Genomic DNA, 20585 nt, shown 5'->3' with positions numbered 1-20585 from the left:
GAAGAAAGAGAGATCCATAAAGATAACTGTAAAGTGATATTGAGCGCATTAGGATTGCTTTAAGCTCTCCTCTGTGTATTGTAATTACAACAGAATTTGCCTTGTATTGTGCCTCATATTTCATTGCTCTCCAATTAGATCGTTGTGCAACTTGTCATCAACAGCTGTGAGCAGTTATATAACAAGGATACAGGCATATGGCTTTTCCACAAGTGAGGACAAGAACAAATGTGGAGGACATGAGAATATGTATTTATATTTATTTACATCCAAATCCTTAGAATTTATAAATGAGCTGAATAGAGACGCCAGCTTAATATTTATTTATATAGAAATAAAAATCAGATCTGACCAAGGAAAAAACCTGATTATATCCAATAATTTAATTTTAAATACCTACAAGCATTAATATATAATGCCATAAGTAATACACCGCTGATGTATGGCAGTATAGAGATATACCTTTACTTTAATCTCAGTCATTGATCTAACACCCTCATTGCATTTCTAATTAATTAAAACAATCAAATATGTTATATTTAATATAATATAATTTACAACTTTCAAACATCATTAATAACTTTTACTAAGGCATCACAAATCATTAATAAGTTTTATTAAGGAAAATTTAAATTAATTTGGATAGTTGTAGACCTTACTCAAATCTGTTTGGAAACACAAGATGAGTACATAAGATGTCAGTTCTTTCATGTAGACAGCTTCTTCCCCAAACTGGATGATCTTGATGAAGAACAACTTGATCTGCTCTGATGGATATCCTGTTAGCGTCTTCACTGTAATAACTAAATATTTGTGTAGCTTCAAGATACCCTTGATAGCTGCAAGGAGGTGTTTAAGCAGAATTCAAAGGAAACCATTACTTGGTGTCTGAATCCCTTTTTTATGTGCAAATGAAATGTTTAGCTGCATGCCAGTTGCAACCATAGTGCCTAAATGAAAATGCATAGCGTGATAAAGACCCTTTTAAAATGCCTATGATTTTGCTCGAGGCTGATATACAAAGGTCACGCCACTCATTCAAATTCAGCAGTGGTGCATGCCCTGTGTGGATGACCCTTCAAGTGTTTGTCAGATCACAGGGTCTCTGTCATTTGGAAGCAGCACTAAGTCATGAGACTGGCTGCCAGGAAGTGACTGCTGATTGAGTGAAGTGCACTATTCAGGCAAGTCGATCATGTGTGTAGTCATTCATGGTGCTCAACAATCACAACTCATAACTCCAAATAAGAGAATAACATTGGTGCCACGTGTAATGATACCCACTGACATGGGCACCTGTTTGCAAGAATGAATGTATTGTGTGAATATCATGTAGAATGATAAGGTGCTTTTCCTAAAGACCCAAAGGAATTTGGAACTTGAGCAACATACCAATCTTAATCCATAGGGTTTAATATGGTGTCGGCCCACCCTTTGCAGCTATAACAGCCTCAACTCTTCTGGGAAGGCTTTCCACAAGGTTTAGGAGTGTCTTTATGGGAATCTTTGACTATTCTTCCAGAAGTGCATTTGTGACACTGGATGTTGGATGAGAAGGCATGACTTGCAGTCTCCGCTCTAATTCATCCCGAAGGTGTTCTATCGGGGTGAAATCAGGATTCTGTGCAGGCCAGTCAAGTTCTGATCCAAGTTGCTGATCCATGTCTTTATGGACCTTGCTTTGTGCACTGGTGCACAGTCATATTGGAACAGAAAGGGGCTATTGAAGTGATTGGAACACCTGAATTCAATGATTTAGATAAATGAATACTTTTGGCAATATAGTGTATATAAATTTTTTGCAACTTTAACTTGTTTGCAACTATAAAACAGACACAAGCCATACAAAGGCACTGGCATACATTTTCAGTACACCCGTTACGTGGCTAATAACTGAGAAAATACAGCAGGATGGTATTTAAATTATGCACCAGCAAAAAGTCCTGGAGAAGAAGTATTTCAAATCACATAAAGTGCCACAGTCATCTAGTGTAATGCAAATCTCAGATGATCTTGGCCTCTTTGAAGAATCAGTCAACAATATTTGTCCTGATTCTGAAAACTGCATTGGGCACTGAAGCGCCGGTGAGTGGTCTTGGTTTGGAAAAGAAAAGCACTGCATACAGTACTACACCGTTGCTCTCCGTGACGCCTCCTCTCTGTTCAGCTGGTTAATGGGAGAAGGGACCTCTCTCCAAAGCCGGCACCGTGCAACCAACTTATACCTGGCAGCATTTATTTTTCCCCACCACTCTATCAGCCTTTGCCAAAGTATGTTTTGCTTCCACCCTTGCACAACCAATTAACTAAAGAGAGGGAGGAAAACGACATCAATAAATCCCGAGCTCTGACAAGGAAATGTCTGACAAGGTGGCATCCCTCCCTTCAGTCTCTCCATTCCTCTGGCTCATCATTCTCCTTAACGCTATCTTCCTTTATCTTGCTCATATTGCCTCTACCCCCCCCCCCCCCCCCACATGCTCTTACACACACACGGACCCACACACACCACACAAACCCTCCCCTACTTGATATACTTTGTTTTCTTCCACATCCCTTTCTGTCAGGAGCGAAGACGGATGCGCCGCCTTTGAAAAAAATAAAGCTGGGGCTGACAGGGAGGACACAATGGGAGAGGTTCTAATTATACGCCAGGGTCACCACATTTCACAGGCCCCGCTTGGCCACGTGACTCCTCAAGAGCCCGCCGAGGCCACTTAGCTTGGGCGTTGTGTGGAGTGAAACCTCTAGAGGTGAGAAAATCCTGACGGTTTTTGTTCAAGGCGCAGTTAACTCCATGTGGAGTCGGAAAAGACGTTCGCTGGAGTCCATTTGACCAGGCACTGGCAGGGGAGGTCAGCTGACTAAGGCGAAGTTGAGCAAGAAAGCTTACGTGAGGAAGTTTTGCTTCACAGATTGCCATAAATACCACGTCCTTACAAAAAGCCCTCCAGTCATTTCCCCCTCCAAAAACTCAGCATCTTTGATTGATGGTCTAATGGTGTTTCTTCTATTAGGTTCTTCTATTATGCTTGGCTTAACACTCTAATATAGATTCCAAACAATACCACTTATTGCTGCCAAAGTGAGACCATTTAATGACTTCTCCTTTGATCGTCTTGAACTGAAATCCCTGTACTGGTGTCCGTTGAAATATTAATTTCCAAGCTGGACTGCATATTTCTCTATGCCATGGCAACGTCAGTCCATAAAACGCTGCAGTGACACGAACAGCATAATTTAATAAAGAGGGAGGATTCCTCACAAAGGAGGGCCTTTGGGGCAGAAGTGAGAGTGGAAGAGAAGGAAAGAAGGACAGGGAGGAAGATGAAGAGAATTCAAACAGAGTTTAGGCCAGAAGCCAGGGAAACAGCCACAGGGGTGGAGGCACAGAGGGAGGAGTTGGAGGGGGGGGGGTTGTGGAAGTGCATCAAGGATGAAAGGGAAGCATCATTTCCCAAATGTGACAATATAATTCAGAGAAGAAATCTCGTCATACCCTCTAGGGACTGTCTGCGCCATGTGAAGGGACCTGCAGAGAGAAACCAAATCCCCAACACCAGCCTCTCACACATGCATGGATTTTACACACAGTGTTTCACAAACCAATCAAACTCTCCACTAAAGGATCTATTCCACACACACACACACACACACACACACACACACACACACACACACACCATTTGTATCGATGTGAATAGCCTCACTGCTGTTGGTGCCTTCCGGTGAAACTCTTTAATTGCTGTCAATAGATCATCAGGACATTTCTTTCTATGCCATAGTTGCAGAGTGCCTGTTTCAACACATCGTGGCTCCTGTCCTCATAATGAAACCTTCATCCCATCCAGCAACAGTGGCTGTGTGCAGAGAGGGGAAGGGAGACCAACTACAGCTTACGTGAGTGAAAAGTCAGTCAGAATAAAATACATGACAGTCTAATACACTCACAGGTAATAAAATGCCTCTACCTCCGCCATTAGCCCACTCTCCTGCCCCTCAACGTTTTATAGAGTTTTGGCAGGACTGTAAGAGTGACTGGGCCATTATTACATTACCTCTCAATCTTCAGGCCCAGACAGTTTTGGTGGTGTTTTCATATAGCAAGCATTAGCCTTACAGGGGGATCTGATAGCTTTGAGCCCATGAAAAAAAAAAAGCTGTTGTTCGCAATAATCATTGCTCTTGAGGGAGATGTCACTCTTGTCTAATTGGACCTTGAAGGCTCCTGGGCAAATTTGTGGGGTTATATATTCATGGCAGAACAAAGACAAGGAAGTCAGGAGACAAATTAGAAATCCTTAAACAAGGTTCTTCAAAGGAAGGTTTCTAGCACTTAGTCGAGTTGATTTTGAATACACTGGAGTGATATTTCTCACAAGGGACTGAAGCAGGAAGGAAACATATTGTGTAGGTTAGCAAGATCCAGCAAACTGCATTCATTGCTTTACAACAAAATACTTTTATGCTATTGGCCATACAAGATATAATTAATATATCACTGTTCTGTTTTAGAAATTAAATCTCTGGTTTATTAGAAACTGAATAATATCCAATTATTTATGTAAAGATGTTTTGAAGTCAAGTACAATTAAATCCCTAGACTCATATTTATTGTTGGATTTGTTCAAAAGGCGACAGAAAGCAGAGTGGACAAAATTATGAATTGCAGTTCAAATGGCTATACGCAGGCAAGTAAAGTGGCACAGCAACTTTGGATCAGTAGTAGCCAGTAATTTTGGTTCATTTATAACCACAAAATAATTACGCAAATGGAATTTTATTTATAAATGAGCAATTGCACATGATCACAAACATAGGGCAAAATGCCAGCATGAGCAGTAGGCTGAGCCATGCAAATTAACAACATCATGGAGGCTCCGTATCTGGAGCTTCCCGGCATTCCGTGCCTTTCCACCCATTCTTGTCCTGTAGTGTAGTGCTTCACTTCTAATCTTTATAGCACAGTGCCTTCCTACTAAGTATGGATTTGCCCAGTAAAATTCTATACATGTAATGACGAAGGTTATTTCTCAGGCAATGGAAATGCCTAGTAAAATTTGTACTGGTATATTCGTACTTCCAGATGTCTACAGTTGCATGTAAAACTTCTTTACAAAAGTTTGATGCATCTCATGCTGGGAACAGGTGCATGCTGCAGCTCTAAAACAGCTTCCTGATCTGCAGCGTCTGTTCCAGGACATTTATAGCTGTACCCTGGAAGCATCCCAGCCACACGTAGGGCTGCCTATCCTGGAATGACCAGAAACACCTCACCCCAAAACAGGCTTGCCCTCAGCAGCCATCCCCCTCCACCCCCCCAACCCCCAACTTCTGTCCCTGTGCCACTGTGGAACGGTACTGTCCTGAAGCTGGCGGGATTCGTTTGGGAGAAAGGAAGGAAGGGAAGACGAAGTCCTGCAGGGTTGGTACAAAGCCTGCCTGAAAAGAAGCCTTCACAAAGCCCACAATCAGATGCCCTAAAAGAGCCACATGCTGCCAGGCCAAACGGATTCCCCGAAGCCCCCCCACCCCATCCCACCAGGCAGAGGACAACACAACGATGTCCCACTGGTATCTGATACAGTGCTCATTGTTTCTGACCAGAGTCATCATTTCGTGTGGGAGCCAGGGAAAGGGGAGGGAGGGTGGTGGCAGGCCTGGCCAACGCAGCCGCGGAATGGGCTGTCTGCTTTTCTTCTGGGCTGTCAGTAAAGGGCTTCCTGTCCGCCAGCCGATGGTGCTTAAATGAATCTGTCGGCGTAATTGTTCTGTGAGTGCGCCGCTCTGAGAGGAGACTACATTCCATTAAGCTGAGAAGGCCCTTGGGGGGAGCGGCCAGAGACAGCTAGATTGTGGGCTAGGTAGTGTGTGTGGGTGTGGTGGAGGGGTCTGATCCGTGTGTGTGTGTGTCTTGAACATTTGTCCATGGGGAAGAAATACTGTGCAGTCCTATATGAGTGAAAGCAGATTCCCAGCTAGGAGGTAAAATATTCCCAGTAAACCATAATTACATACATACAAGAGCTGTTCGCCATAGTTTTGAGAGAAGGCTGGATTACCATTGATATTGGCTACATGTAGTGCTATTTCACCTTATGACATTAAAACATAGAGCATCTGAGAGAACTCCTACAGCTATGCTTGGTGAACTGCTTGGTGAACTCACCACATCACAGCTATTGCACAGGAGATGCAGAACAATGCTACTCATCTCGGCTCGCACCTGTGCAATGGTGAACTCCTGTTCACAATTCCTCTGTCTTTTACACAGGAGAGCAGCTTCAGTGCCAAAGCACTTGAAGGTCAGATCTAGCTTACTTACCTTTGACTGAAAACCATTTAGATGGACAAGCAGAAAGGTTTTTGAATCAAACCCCCTAAAAAACATGTCAGCAAAACCCCATCAAAGAAACACATTAGTCAATTTTGAAGCGATCTTTTATCCAGAACTCAATTTTGTGAGTGTATTTATAGATCTGCCTTGGCATACATTCTCTGTGGTTAAAAAATAAAATTACATCAATCTCTGAGCAGCGAATCTACTTTAATGTGACAGATTTCTGCAGGAGATGAACTCCTACTAGGAGCTGTAGGGGTTCAAGGTAGAGCTGAAACCTGATGTAAGATAGCCAAGTGTGAGGAACAGTAGAACAAATGCATTTGAGAGGAACACAAATGGGTCCAGAAGTAGCAGAAAGTCAAATAAAACACAGATACTTCTCAGTGTTCTGACAAGGTGTTGAAAGTCAGAGGTCAAAAATGGTATTAAATTTAAGAACCACGCTCATAAGATTACTGTCAGAGCTAGTCCTGTGAGAAAATCCTTGCTTTATTAAATAAATAAATAAATACATACATACATACATACATACATACATACATACATACATACATAAACTCAACAACAAGGATTATGAAAAAAGATGTTTCACTCTTAGCATAAAAAATATAATGTACTTTGCTGTGCCGGACTGCTTAACTGAACTGAAATGTTTGGATATGTGGAGCGGCTCCATATATCATGTGCTCTATTACAGAAAAAAATAACACAACACACTTGATATTGGAAAATAGATAAATGTTCCCATCATCCAAAAACATGCTTTGAGCAAGTTTTAGATGTAATCCATTATTAAGATCCTAGATACACCGAACTAGTCATCCCTGAAAAATAGTTTTGGCAAGGATAAGAATCTAATTTCAAGAGCTCATTAGTCAATGCGGCCAAGCATTCAACAGGTAAATATGACCATCATTCTTATAGTCAATGTGATCCATAATCAATTTGCCTGCATTAACATACCAAAGGATGCTTCTAACACCATTACCTTGTGCATTGCATGCACATAAGCATCTGATTATCTATGTATTTATGATTTGCACATACCATTAGCCTGTTCAACTGCAGTATTATCTGTGAATGCAGTATTATATCATACCTGAAGCTCATGGAAATGAATATAAACTCCAGCCATTGTTCATGTATGTATGGCAGTGGCATTACTTCTAAATCAAGTCACGGCAATGCGAGCCAATGAGTGACTTCTGTAACAAGGTGACCCCTTAGCCATCGTTCCAAGCAAGCCAAGCATGAGTTCTACTCCATCCACTCTGGGGCACCCTTTCCCTTGGCCAAGTGTGTCTGCATGGTGCCGATACGAGGCGTTGTCACGCTCTCAACTCCTTGCTGCCAGTCCCCCGTGACACATTCTGTTACAGCGAGTCACGTCTGCAGATTGCAATCAAATAATGAATGCACCCCCACACCCAGTGCATGCAGCCCCCACCATCATCACTGCCTGCATGCACTTCTATTCAGGAGGCCTCGTCACACAGCTGCTTGCGTCTAATTCATCCACCGACTGTCAAGGTAACACTAAACTTATGGTCGTCCCAGTGGCGCCGACAGGAACACGTTGACAAAGATTTTCATTCTCCTGTGTAGAAACTGCAGGTTGGCTTTTGGAAGATAAAGGAATGAAATAACTAAGGCAAGAAGCAGGTGATGGGATGGGCAGGCAGGTGGGTGTGCTGTGGAGGTGGCAAGGGTCTAGCACAGGCTTTTGCATGCGGTTGAAGATGGGGGGGGGCTCTAATAGTGCCTTGGTGAATGTGACAGAGTTGACAGAGCAGACGGAGCAAATGGAGTTGCTTGCTTTTGAGGGTTTTTGATGAGACTCTGTCAAACGTCATTCTGGCAGACACTGTTCTCAGGAGTCCACGATGGACAGAGCTTAACCACAATGTCTCAATTTGAGGAGGCAGCTGTGGGTGAGGAAGGCTACCAAAAGCTGAACAAGGCAGCCGCATCCTAGCTTGCATAAGAGCCCACAGCTAGGCACCGCAAAGGAACTCTCAGAGTCCTGTTTTAATTGGCTAATCATCTTAGTTCAACTAGCTAGCATTTGTCCTGATTCAAGGTCATAAATTTCAGCTCTATTCTCTTTTCTAGCTCACGGTTTGCGAAAAGAGTGTAAATAAATTACTATTATGCACACACACACACACACACACACACACACACACACACACACACATTTCAGCTATTATATGCACACCTGTAAAGACTGCTAGGATCTTGGGTGTTGGCTCTTGTGTGAGTGAGAGTTAGAATATGATGAATATTTTAAAAAGGTACATAGCTTTGCAGGCAGTTCAGACAGCTCTGGTCGATTCACATATTGCCTAGACACACTTATGACACAATGCAGTGACTGTGACAGGATTTAGCTGATAAAAAGCTGGTCCAATTTTAGTGAGGTGACATTCACAGGAACAAAGTTTATTTACTCTCAGGATATGTGGAAGTGATCAAAGCAAAACTAATGTCCTACATGGATCATCTGAAATATACAGTATGGTGTCTGTTTCAATCAAAAATAACCTCAGTGTCATTATAAAGAACATGATATATAAGTAAATGGATGACTGATGAATGACTTAATGAACGAATGAATGAATGACTGCAGCTTAATTACATATTTAATAGACAATATGTAACTAATTTATCCATGTGCAATACATTTCACACAAGCAATTTCTGCAAGCTAATCAATGATTGGTGCATTTGAGGTCCATAGAGTCCTACCCACACATGCAAACATGAGCCAAACAAGATAACAATAAAATAGTTTGATTTCATGCGTTACTGTTCTCTGCTGAACAAAATAGCAAAGGTGGCTTTTACGCACATTATGTTATTACTGTTGTTGTTGAGGATGATGTTATACATGTGTATTTTGTACAGCAATGTATGTGTCTGAAATATACAATATAAATAAATCTACCTTGCCTATATAATGTTGACATATTAAATATTATATAATATTCATGCAACCAGGTCAGACAGTAAATACTTCAGTCAAGCTCCCACCTGATGCTAGGGAACTGTCACAGTAGTACAAACACATTTAATGTTCCAATACAACTTGTATTGTTTCAAGGTAGCAATGTTTTTTCCCCATTTAGACTGTGTCACCCACCATTATTGAGATGTCATAATTACCCTTTTCTTTCAGTATGAAAACAAATATATAAAATCTAATTAAATTGCCATGGGATCATTTCAAAGTTCACTTCCACAGTGAAAGTCGCATAAAGAAAATACTGAGAAAACTTATGTGAGGATATGTGAGCAGCTTGTTATGCTTGTTTTCTCATATTTAATGCATCATGGTCAGATTATATATTTATTTAACCGTGTTGGATGCTTGCCTCCTGGTTAGCACTCGGAGACTGCTGACTTCATATCCTGTTTTGGTTTTTCCCTGACACTTCAAAAGAATATTGACGAATGGTCTCGTTTTTGCAAATCCATTTAGCCTATTACTTTTTCAGCATGCTTCACATGCAAATTGGAAGCCAGCAATTAAGCAATGACTTGTAGTTGACAATTAGAATGAAAAAATAATCCCCCTGTTTGTTCCCCTTAGGATTTGAAAAGATGTCATTCATGCTTTCCACCCCAACAGGACACAATCATTGCAAATGAATCTCACCAATGTAGTATATGTCTGTTTTAAAGAAAACAGACAGGAGTTTTGTTGTCTTCAACAAATGAGGCAATCTGACATTTTTACAGAATACCTTGTTTGTTAATAACACCACAAAAAGATAAATCTAAGTCAAAATGCCTGGAAGATATGTTACTGGTAATGTCATTCTGCCTAGACATTCTCGAAATGTCACCACACCTATACAGATGTCCTTAATGCTTACGCAGTCTCAAAAATGTCACATCAAACAGTCAAACACAACACTTAACCTCTATCCTCTTCCCAACAAAACAACTCACTCTCTTAGTTACTGGGCAGTTTTGTCGGCGCTTGCCCCCATACAGGTGGCCATCTGTGGCAGGTAAACCGAGCACCTAGTTCCCTTCTTCCCTTTGGAATCACAGGGGCTGGGCAGGCTGCCAGCCGTATTAGACTCTCCAGTGAAATCAACATCTTCTGAACTAACCCCCCCCCCGCCCCCTTTCCCCCATACACACACACCTTCATCCCCAGAGACAATATCATCACCCGGTCTGGTGCAGTCCAAGTCTTGGATACATCTTTAAGGAGCAGTTGCACTTCTCTAGAGTGACCTTTCAACAAATGAGGAGGAAGTGCTCCACTGGTTGCTGAGTGAGGTGTGAGCATAAATGTGAAAGAGAGAATGACTGAAAGGGGGCGAGAGAAAAAAAGAGAGAAGGAAAGAGAAATAAACAGTGAGAGGGACAAGGAACCAGAAAGAATAAGACTGCAAATGCATGCAGCCATTGAAGCGCACCTTTAAAAAAAGGCAGCTTTCATCAGAGTACTGTGGGACCTTGTCAAAGGCAAAGAACCTTTCTGGAAATCCAAGACATAGCAGGTCTTCCTGAAGAAGTGAAGGTCTGAGCACCTCTCCCTTATAGACAGCCTTTATGCTTCATATACTTTCAGCATATGCTGCCGTTTGTGTGCCCAGGCTGGGGGGGGGGGGGGGTGCTTCTAGGCAGAGCCCCAGGTAACTGGCCCTAAATAATCTGCCTTGCTTCCACACTTCATTCCATTCTGCCATGTCAGATATCACCTGCGCCCAGTGCTCCAGCATAATGATTGAAGGTCCGGTGGCTGTAATCTTTGGAGTCACCGTGTGGTTCAGCTCAACAGTGCAGCACAGGATGCGAAGAAGAACAAACTCAATCAACGCAGCTACTAATATTATTTTCACATTCTAGTTGAAGCACCTATTAAATCGACTAAGCAACTCAGCATCACCGTAGCATTTTCATATATATTTGTTTCTGAATATTCTCTTATGTCCCATAACTTAGCTTAAAACTCTTCTCATGTTCATACTGGAGTTACCAATATGTATTATACCAGACAAACACACACACAAAAGAATTAGGAACAGGAATTACATGCACCACAGTTTAAAAAAAACATGTAAACTATACAGAAAGCCCCAGGAAACTATACAGAAAGAGTTCCATCACAAGCACACCCCCGCTCTGGCTTCTCCACCAGAGAACCACGGCATACGTTAAGTGTAAAACTCCTACCTCTTTGTCAGATGCCGACAATTGCAGCCTCAAACAAGTCAGAAAAGCATGGGGCTGGAAAACTGCCAGTGCCTCCTTATCTCTGCCTGACTACTGCCAAGCCTGCAACAGGGGCAGAAGAAGAGGAAGGTCTACCAAAGTGGGGGATCCAGCAGCAGGCTGGGCTCCATGGGTTTCAGGGGAAGGGGAAGCCCGAGGGCCCTCTGGCTGGCTGGAAGTGTCGTTCCAGGGCAGGTAGCTGGCAACGGCGGGCTCAGCGCGGTAGTCCTGGCAGCGGGTACGGTAGCAGAGCAGGCAGAAGTGAGCATCCTCCAGTTGGGAGCTGGGGGGGGGTGTGGGGATGTGGGGGTGCAGAAGCAGGGGGTGGTGGTGGTGGTGGTGGGGGTGAGGGAGAGCTGGAGCGGCTGTAATCCTCAAAGCGGACACGCACACGGGAGCTCGGTGAAGGAGAGTCGCCTCAACATCATGCTTCGTCCTCGGGCAGCCACGTCTCTGTTTCCCCCCACGTCCCTCCGGCTGGCTTTATTTATCCCGGACCGAGACGAAGCGAGTGCGAGAGAGAGAGAGAGAGAGAGAGAGAGAGAGAGAGAGAGAGGGAGAGAGACCGAGGGAAGGAGAATGAGCAAATAAATGCAGAGTGAGAGAGTGAGGGAGAAAGGCAGCAAAAGAGGGGGAGAGGAGAGCACGGGAGAGAGAAGTGCTCGCACTGTCAGTGACTACATTAGCAGTACTGAGGAGGTGGAGTTTTCTTTGCAGCAGAGGAGATCATGATTTGAAGAGAAAAGATCCAACAGGAAGAGAGACAGACAGAGAGAGAGAAGCGGAGAGAGAGAGAGAGAGAGAGAAAGGCAGAAAGAGGCATGCAAAGACAGGGTTAAGATGCATGGGTGAGAGTAAACAGAGGTTAAGGGAACGAGAGATGACAAAAAGACAAGACGAGATGCTCGACAAGAAAGAGGAAAAACCTCAGCTGCTCAGGAGCTGGCAAATGATCTGCCCTAATTGTTTAATGAGATAGTGAGCCATCTCATTGCACACATCATCATTCATAATATGATGTATTTCAGGGAAATGGGCTCTTTACGGCAAGGTCATACTTACTGTGTCAGCTTAACCAAAATCCAAACTGAAGATTCATAGTCAAAAGACTACAGTCTGTGTTCGGCCAAGATGAGCATTTACAAAAATAGCTTGTTAGTAAATTTTCCTGAATTGCTAGAATCATAATTATTAATGCAATAACTTCAGGGAATTCTGACTTTGTTTTTTCAGTGCTGAAGTTAAATCAGAATAGAAATAAATCTACAAGGCACATGGATTTGAAATTGCTTTGGTTTTCAGAAACTTTCTTTTGTTCATCACCTTGGATAAAAGGAATTTCAAAGTACTGTCAATTGTCTTTACGTTCCTCATTTCATAGTATAAGTTATGGAATGTAGATTTTCATTTTCAAGTTTTTTTCAATTTTTCAATCATTCTTTTATAGGATTGACATCTATTGATGGGATCAGCCTAGTAAATCACTGCACTTGTATAGATAATCAAGGTTGCTATTCTCTTTGGAAAAACTGATATTTCTCACACTACTGGTTAAAGAGGATTATAGCATTCAGAATGGGGGGTGACCTTTAGTGCTCGCTTCATAACCTGATTTGCCTCACACCCACCTAGCTATATTGTGTGCATTTTGTGTTTTGCAAAAGGTTTTGGTTAGTTATCTATTTTTCCTAAAGTAGACGATAAAAGCATTTTGTAAGTGTGTCTGTTTCGTTCATCAGGATGATCACACCTCCTTTAGTTAGTGTATATTTCCAATCCCGTGCCACATGGGGAGTTTGCTTTAAGAAACAAATTCAAGCACACAGAATTCATCTAGCAGACATGAGGTGCAACATGAGTTACATCAGGTTTGTGTGTAGTAAGGTCTCAATAAGTCAGACTTCACTGGCTACAGATTATAAAGAAAGGGAGCTAAGAACAGTTGGAAGCAATAGATATACCCAGCCTGCGATGAACAACCCCACTGCGCCAAAGGTATCACTGTTGGGTGGCAGCAAAAACTGACCCTACAGAATCAGTATCTTAGTTGTGAAACACTTCTTCTCTCCTATGAAGTCATCTGCCTATCTTTCTCTCCATTTATCTAACTAGCTATCTATCTCTCCATCACTCTCTTGTGCACACAAAAACACAGTCTCAAGCTACTGCAATTGATTTTACAGTTCCCTTTAACTTCTGCTAGACTAAGCCACTGGATAACTCCACACTCCTTGGTGGGTGCCTGGCGAATTTTTACAGAGTTCAAAATCTTTGGTGCAAGTATCAAATAAGCTTTTCCCTAGTATTTTTGTACTCCTTTCTAAGTATGTTTAACAGTCCAGCATTTGATGATATGGAACATAGTCAGGCAGGCATAATGAAATACAGTTACATAATTTGGCAGACACACATATGCAGAGTGACTTGAACCCATGACCTTAAGGTTTTGTGTACCATGCGATCCCGGCACTGTAGCGTAGGTGAGCACATAACATGTGTTTGGTCATATTACATGTTTAAAATGTAATACACAATTAACAGCACAATTATGGGTAATGTGCTCTTTCTGTCATGTACAAACACACTGGCTGAAGCATTCTGAGGAGCTGATAAAATGAACAAGCATGGGTCTTGCATGGGCCTCATGCAGTGAGGGAAAGGGCCAAACTGGGCATGTTTCTTAAAAGAAAAAAAAAAGTGATATTACCAATTACCAGTGAGATGTAAATGTTAATGTTGAGTTAAAAATTATGCCAAGATTCCTAATTTAATATTTTGCTCATAATGCTTAGAAAGCTTATTTCAATTGCTCATTTTTTTCCAGAGCAACCAAATTAGTGATAGCTATCAAGATTTAAGGACAGGTTAGACTGTGTTATGAAACTAAATCACTTACAGAAGCTTTAATTACTACATGTATCCTGAATATGTAGCCTTTGCCTGAGCCTAAACCCAATCCCAACCTTAACCTCTATAAGAGGTTTTCTTACCATTACACTGCCAATTTTCTTCTACAAAGACAGCACTTAGAACATAAGTCCCCCATTTCAGCCATGTTTTTTTCCCATATCCACTCCATGTGTGGGAGTTTGAGTGGACACTGCAGCTACGATGAGGGTCATGTCAGAGGAGCAGAAAGAAACAGGGCATTAGTATTGGTCTTTGAAAGATAGCCCCACTCAACCAAAAGAATTTCCTTCCAACTCTGATCAACTACATCTGTCAGTGACTCCACAGATGTAGTTCACCTTTTATATCATGGACTTCATTATACTCTTTTCTAATGATGACTAATGATGCTGCTGATGATAATTATGAAAGTATTTGTGGCGCTTGCTATTTAGTTTCATAGAACTCTGCTCATGGTTTTAATAGAGTTTAATTATTCTGCAGTTACATCATTCTTTTCACGAACCTTTGTTGTAAACTACAGAATTAACAGCATCAAAAAATGGCAACTTTTTACATTCAATAAACAGAGAAAGCCAAAATAAACTTGGGCATTGCTTCCCTGTGTGGATAAGTATATTCAGGATTACAACCACAGAGGCAATAAGTCAGTCCTATGAAACAAGCCACCCTCATCCCCCCTCCCATCCAGCTCGATTAAATTTTGCCATGATTTCTTGGCTGCTACCTTGAAGGGCTCATAGCTAAAGAACAAACAAATACATCGCTTGAGTCTCAATGCACTTTATAAAGTCTTTGGTGAGGGGTGTGTCACAGAGGGTTCCAGTGTGGAGGGCACAGGGGTTTGAGGTCGCCGAGTAGTTCTGTCCAGATGACTCGATTTGACAGAGTGACAAGAATGACTGGAGCAGGCAAAATGGGTGCGCGGTGTGATGAAACCTGGTGTCAGTTTTGATTGTGCCATGTTGGAGTAGATAAACAGCGAGTCTAATTCGGAATGAGATAAGTTCTCGGCCAGAGACACCGAATATAGCCTGTGCTTTTAGGCTGAATAATAGTCTCATGTGGCTGGCTTTCTCTACACCTACTCAGTAAGCTTGCATAGTCATTATGGTGAAGTGGAGCACAGAGTGAGGTACAGGGGGACTGACACTGCTTACAGCCGAAGTGCTGGGAAAGCATCATGGAATATGGATGATCTCCTATAGGGTCAATACATTTACAATCAAAGCAGTTGAACAACAACATCAATCTCATGGGGTCTGACTCTGCGACAGCAATTTACTCAAAATATATACAACATACCACCACCAAGCTCTGGATGAGACATTATCTTATCAGATGAGAGTCATCTCAGATGAGAAGACTAAATGAGAAAATATGGGTTTTTTTTCTCTCTTGGGAGCACTTTAGGCACGAGGCTTTGTTATCATGATTATCCACCAGGTTACACTGGCCAGCAGTTCTTGCTCAAACAGGGTATGTGGCCAGAGCCAGAAAGCTCAGTCTCAGCACCGAGGAGGCGTAATGGGCACAATGACTGCTGCCAGGACAGAGAACAAGGTCTGCTTCAATTAGGACTGGCTTCAGGTCAGATGGAAGACAGTTTCACCTAACTGTCAGCCACATAACAATATCACATAAGGCCAGCAAGAAGTTTGGACACTGGCTACTCCAGACATCAAAATCTTGACAGTCCTTGGTGCCAATTATCAGGTATTATTAATGTGCTTGCAATGTTACACATTGGAATTGAGTTTGAAGTCTCTGGCTGATGCTGAGATGACATGGGTTGCTGTAATGGTTCCATATATTTGCAAATGGCTGGTATACAAACAAACCATGTTGACAAGTGTCTACTAGGTTTGGAGTCACATGAGAACATATCATTTCTCTCCATGGGAATCGCATTGGCAGCAGACACAAAAGATCCACAAGCTGTAGCCAGAGCTATGATTAAAAAAAGAGGACTGATAACAAATCATGGGATACGTTCACCTCAGACCATGTGTGTCAGAAACCAGACCCACTGAACAATGGTTGATATTTTTTGTTGTTGTTTTTATGTTAGTTTTTAAGGTCACAATTTAAATACTTTATGTCTTCCATGTAAGAAAAAACACAAAAAATATCAAGCCACTGTCACAGGACGTCTACACCAGGGGGTGCTAAAGGGGAGCCGAGGCTGGTTGCCCCTGTCGCTTGTATCACGTGGCACTAAATGTGCCAACCCAGCTCCATTTTCCTCCGAACATGAAGTATGCAGTACCCATGTTAATGAACTATTCCACTGTTCATTGTACTTGTGATCCTTTGATTGGTTACAATCTCAATATGAGAATTAATGCATCAGCACACACCATTCGCCTCCAACAAACAATGATTACAGTCGTTTCTGTAGCCGTGAGTCGCGTCATAATTCATTCCGCAAGACTACTGCCAGAGGATCTGTTTTGTGTGTTTGTGTCAGATTACAATATTTTATTATGCCAATGTATCACTACTCGCGTCATTGTGTTGTAGCAGAAATAACATACACAAGGGTAGTATTATTCCTAAACTGATGACTGTTGCCATTTTCCACTGTGGGGAAGTAGAGCAATATGTTTTCAAACACACTGAAAGAAGGAAACTTATTGGATTTACTCAACTGAATTGTGAACACTGGTTCCACATGAATTGTGTGCTTTAAGAGTTGCTGTACACGTCTGTGTTGTTTCAACAACTCAGCACAATATAATCACATAAAAATGTAATAAATTTAGATTATATTTATTTGGTTTAATACAACAGAGGTACATTCCCAGAAGTTCTTCAGTGCAGTATTTCTACATACACACACTCACACACATATATATATAAGATTTAAAAATGATATTGTTGATCATATATATATATATATATATATATATATATATATATATATATATATATATAGCTTTAATTGCTGATGTTCTTTGTAGTAATCAGAATGGGCTTCAGAGCAGCTGCACTCTTGTAGGCATCATGCAGTGCACTTTAAGGTGAGCTCATCAATACAACAATGCAGCTTCATGCACACAATTCTCTCCACATTATCCAGGGGAGCAAAATCAAAGGCTCTTTGCCTCTCAGCTGTTCCGGCCTCTGAGGTGGACACAGAGACTCCACCTCAGCCACTCAGCTGTTTCGCGCTGGCTGCAGAGTTTTATCAGTTATTGTGAAGTGAAGGCGTTCCACCCGCCGCTTGTAACCACTCACAAGTCACTGGTACTGAGGTGGACATCTACACGTTTGTGTAGCACATGCTGCTGGCCAAACAGAGGCCACCAAGCAGGCACTACCAGTGTTCTGATCAACTGGGAAAGGGAGAATGTGCAGGCTTGAAAACAAGCTATGCCCAAAAGCTAGGGCAGATTAGGCAAACAGAAGAAACTTCTCCCGGACCACCTTCAAATGGAATTGTGTCTGATAGAAAGTGCTGAGATACTTACAGTGCTTCAGAGTTGTTGTTTTTTTTTTTGTTTGTTTTTTTAAGGTCGCGGGACTCACCAGGGAGCACTTGTGAGCAGCACTGCAAAATGAATCTCTGCTGGCTCATGCAAAGCAAAGAAGTGAATTTCTAACATCCTAAGCTAAGGAGAAGACAGTGGCAGAAAGCCACGTTCTCCGGCACTGCAGCAGGAAAAGAGAGACCAGGAAATGACCTCTGCTGGTACCTGTCAAAAAACACCCCCCACGCCCCCAGCGCACCATCGCTGGTTTGTTTGCAGAAGCGGATAATGCGTCTGGATTCCCCCTTTGGATTCTCTGGGCATGCTCTAGAATCATGCGTTTTGCCCCTAGCTTTTCATGGCTGATGCCTGCTTAAACTTGTGCTGACGTATATATACACGCGTGCACACACAGACATGCTCAGCAGCTGGTGTGCATGAGACACGTATGCAGCTCTCGCATCTAGGTGGCTACATGGACTAACTTTAATAGGGAAGCAGGCCCCTTTTGATGGCTTGAGGTGTGAGCTTGCCTTCCCATGGCACTCAGCATTATAATGCTCTTGCATTTCTTGGAATCTCATTGAGAGTGCAGGAAAGATCGAGAGAGAAAGACAGAAGCAGAATGAGCGAAAAGAAGGGGGAGAGGGAGGCACAGAGACACAGAGACCCTGAGGGAGAAAGACACGGAGAGGGGGAAGGTGGGATTTATATAGCCGTCTGTTTGATCTGCACAAATCCAGAAAAGCAGGGGATTACTTATGCCCACTTACAGCTCGTCAGTGGAGCAGGCCTTCCCTCAACACTACTGTAAACATCTAACTCAGTAGAGGAAGGTCGAGCTTAGAACATGCATGAATTCATGGGCTCACAACAACAGCTGTCTCTCCTTTTGCAGCACAGGCACTGACAGAGTAGGTGGAATGCTAAGTGCGGGTAAGGTTACCAGAGTTGGCCAGCTAAATATTGCCTGTTGCTACTCCGAATCAAATGGCTTTTCAGTTCTGTAACATCGGTCAGGGGGCTTTCTATTTTAAAACATACTTTAAAAAACCACACTCACAGGTTAAGAGACAAGGTAATGTGAGTCTAATGTGAGATAAAAACAGATGCTTATGATATCTCCACATACACTGGTTGAAGAACAGGAGAAAAGAAGTGTTACCATCCAACTAATATGTAGAACATCAGTTATTGTGAAATGACAGGCAGAATGGGACACCACACTATCACCAACTCAAAGTACTCAAGCAATATCACAAAACTAGTGACTGATTACATGATCCTGGTTTATTGGCATACGGGGTACACCAGAGCCAAATGCAAGTGGGACTTTACCTTTCAAAGCAGGGCCAATACTTCCTATTACTTTGTTCCATTTTAAAGAGCAGAAGCACATACACACACATACACACAACCTCGCTGTTATGCCAGTTAGCGCATCCCCCTCAAGCATTTGCCAAATCAGTCCCCAAACCAAGTTTCAAGTGACTTTTATCTTTTCCAAAAATTGACCACAAAAGCTTACAAAATGGGCCTTGAGCAGATCGAAGGGGAGAGAGAAGGGGGTAAGAACGCCTTAAGTTTCCTACCGTTTGATGTTCGAGTGTTAAATCCTAGGTCCTGGAGACGTCTACTGAGTCCGGTGTCTGACGGCCTATTTTTAGAGTTTCCTTCCTAAACCGTATATGGTTGTCTCCACCTCCACATGCTAATTTACCCAGCATAACAACGGAGCGAGGCCGAATTCAGCTGTCTGGACTTATCACCATGCTTCAGTGTGCAGCCAGACTCCATGCCTGGGCTACCCAGTTATTTAATGGCTCTTATTATACAACAGGAGAAGTACTTCCTCTCCCACAGGCAGTCCTAATAACACTGCTAGGTGAAACGATGTTGGCATAGTCACTCCAACTGACGTGACAATACTCTTGCAGAATACTTTCTTCTTTCTTGCCTTAACTTTGCTCCAACTCTAAAGCTGGTCTAAGATAATATACATAAAAACTGAACAGTATATATATCAACTAAATCACATGGGAACATAGCTAGAATTTACCAGCAAACAAATGAACTTGTGATTTAGTGCAAGCGACACAGTAACATTGTCTGAAGAGCCCTGAAGGTGTGCTTAAAATTTGTGGTATTGGTGTCGATTATGGGCTTCACACTTTTAATCCCAGCGTAGGGAAGCCGGTCCCATTCTTGGCATTACTGCTGCAAGCCTTTGGGCAGGGGAGTGAAGGCTGGTGGATAATTCAATGAGCCGGACTCTGCTACAAGCACCCCACAGCCCTCGCTAGCAATTAAAAGGAGCAGCACAATGTCTACCAGTAAGACAGACATCAGGAAAATCGATACTGCAGGGGCAAAAGGAAAAAAGAGTCCTGGCAACATACCCATGCAATGTATGGGCATAGATTACATTTTATGGGTTTTTTTCTGTGAAACATTTCACGCATGAACATAATCAGTAGTCATGGATTCATTCAGTGGAGCTGTTTGCCATTGGCAGATGGGATTTGTCCTCCTTGGGAGTAAGGTAATGTTTGTGTACGCCACTATTAGGAAACATCACCAAATCTTTGGTGTGGTAATGTCATGTTAAACAAATATTTACAAATCTG

The 20585-nt window shown here is 42.4% G+C and overlaps 1 protein-coding gene across 2 annotated transcripts in view; it reads right to left on the bottom strand.

Moving 5' to 3' along the window:
• sgcd (sarcoglycan, delta (dystrophin-associated glycoprotein)) overlaps nt 1-19744 on the bottom strand; it is a 129733-nt gene extending 109989 nt beyond the window's left edge. The window contains exon 1 of one of the 2 annotated variants that reach the window (XM_027000107.2): nt 19551-19744. The gene's annotated coding sequence lies outside the window, so the exon portion shown is untranslated. Of the gene's footprint in view, nt 1-11536; nt 11733-19550 lie in introns of those variants that run through there. The other variant, XM_027000108.2, reaches the window with a different exon arrangement.
• Nucleotides 19745-20585: the final 841 nt, after the last annotated feature.

Source organism: Electrophorus electricus, chromosome 6, assembly GCF_013358815.1.
Source record: "Electrophorus electricus isolate fEleEle1 chromosome 6, fEleEle1.pri, whole genome shotgun sequence".
Classification (NCBI taxonomy): domain Eukaryota; kingdom Metazoa; phylum Chordata; class Actinopteri; order Gymnotiformes; family Gymnotidae; genus Electrophorus; species Electrophorus electricus.
The sequence above is the reverse complement of the archived record's forward strand: the minus strand, read 5'-3'. Positions and strand labels throughout refer to the sequence as shown.